Source organism: Astatotilapia calliptera, chromosome 6, assembly GCF_964374335.1.
Source record: "Astatotilapia calliptera chromosome 6, fAstCal68.1, whole genome shotgun sequence".
NCBI classification, from domain to species: Eukaryota; Metazoa; Chordata; class Actinopteri; order Cichliformes; family Cichlidae; genus Astatotilapia; species Astatotilapia calliptera.
This window is the reverse complement of record NC_137427.1, coordinates 21717214-21719240: the sequence shown is the minus strand read 5'-3', so window position 1 is coordinate 21719240 and position 2027 is coordinate 21717214. Positions and strand designations below refer to the sequence as shown.

General features: G+C 45.4%; 1 long non-coding RNA gene across 1 annotated transcript; it reads right to left on the bottom strand.

Moving 5' to 3' along the window:
- Nucleotides 1–1493: 1493 nt before the first annotated feature.
- LOC145429306 (uncharacterized) lies at nucleotides 1494–2027 on the bottom strand. Its single transcript, XR_013909541.1, has 2 exons — nucleotides 1806–2027; nucleotides 1494–1664 (listed from the first exon to the last, which is right to left on the bottom strand). It is a non-coding gene; the product is annotated as an uncharacterized LOC145429306 (long non-coding RNA).

The window sequence follows — 2027 nt, the reverse complement described above, 5'->3', positions numbered from 1 at the left end:
CTGCACCTTCTCAATGAGCTGTTCTGAGTTATTATTGTTTCTGTGCTGTGCTGCAGTACTCAAATATTTTTGACCCACATACACAACATGTAACTTTACAAACAGCACCATGAGCTCGGGACATATTTTTTGTTTCCACATTTAAATGTAAGCTCGGTTTCTCTCGGTGAATACTGGAGCTTTGTGGTCTTTTTTTCTCCAATCAGGTTCTTTAATATTGCTATCAAGGAAATTGGGAAATGTAACAGTCCCAAAGCATGAAGTGCTTACCCAAACCACTTACCTGACTCCAAGCTTGTCTGCTTCGCCTGAACATTCACCTAGCCTACCCACCTGCCTGCTCACCTCCTCACCTGTGGAAAAACAAACCAGTGGTCTCTCCCTCAACAAAGCCACTGTATGCTCACACACACTCACTAACTGGACTTTCAGTTCAATTCAACTCAGTTTTATTTACATATTGTCAAACCTCAACAGCAGCCGACCTCAATGCACACGATTATACAGAAAAACAAACAAACAATCAAAACAACACCCTATGAGCACGCACTTGGTGACAGTGGAAAGGAAAAACGTCCTTTTAACAGGAAGAAACCACCTGCAGAAACAGGCTCAGAGAGGGGCAGACATCGGCTGTAAGTGGTTGGGGGTGAAGGGAGGAAGATGGAATAAAAGACGCACTGTGGCCAGAGACTAATGATAACCACTGATTAAAAACATACTGAGAAAGGTGAGTGAAGATTGAACACTCAGTGCATCGTGAGAAACACCTAGGAGCCTAGGCCTTTTGCAACTAAATGAGGATTCAGGGTCACCTGATCCAGCCCTGTATATGCAATAAAGAGCAACTTGAAAATTGGAATCTTGCGTTTGAGTCCACCGATCATTAATTTGGCCTTTGCAGCTCACAATGGGAAGCACTGGTGGAGGATAGCAGACATGTCACAGCAAATTGGTTGTCATATTTTTAGCTTGTGCCGAGTTCTTTTATTGTGAGGTGCTTTTTGTCCAGTGTCACCCCCAGCTGCTCACAGTGGATGACTACCCCTACCTAAATCTGCCAGGGGTTTGTTTGTGTAAAAAGGGAGTTCTTTCTCTCCACTGTTGCCAAGTGCTTGCTCGTAGGAGGTCAGGGGACTATTTTAGTATTGTATGGTCTTTACAACAACAAGTGTTTTTGGACAATTGTTGTGTAAATTGGTGCTATATATAAAGCTGAATTCTATGTGTGTGCACTTAAATCTATTTGTTAGTCTGCAGGCTGCATGACTCTGTACAGATTTTGCATCTTATTTTCAATTCAACTTTGGAATTTAATAAACTGTCAGTTTCCACATTTTCTAATTTAGGATAGGAGTGCCTTATCATGGTGGTACAGTAGTTAGCTATGAGGGGCTGTTAGGGCATGAGAGTGTTTCTGTGTGGAGTTTGTGTCACGGTTTGGCATGGCAAACCGTGGGGGTGTGAGGAAAAGGAGGACCCAGGCGCAGAGCTCTGTGTGCTAAGCAGTGTGTTTATTTACAGTGGTAAGGAAAATAACAGTAAATCCTCTGTGCAATCCCAACTCCCGTGACGTGTCCTCTTCCCAGTGTCAGTGTCCCTTCTCCCCGCTCCTTGGTGTCTGAGCACCCCGTACTCGCTGTCCTCTCGTCTCCCCGCTTCTCCTGGGGAGATAACAAACAGGCAGCCGTAAGACACACACACACACACACACACACACACACACACACACACACACACACACACACACACACACACACACACACACACACACACAATGCGGAAGAACAATCGTACTGACTGACATGAAGTCACGCAATGATCCAGCGTCGGAGAGAGCTCCACCACACTCTCAAGTAGCTCCTCCGACGAGGCCTGATCAGCTGCAGGTGTGACATGGTCTTCAGGTGTGGCCAATCACCTGCCAGGGCCACACCCACACACGCAGACACATATGCAGGGAGAACGAGGGACAGCAATACAAAATACATATATTATAATATTAGTCCAAAACTGCTCAGGGTCCC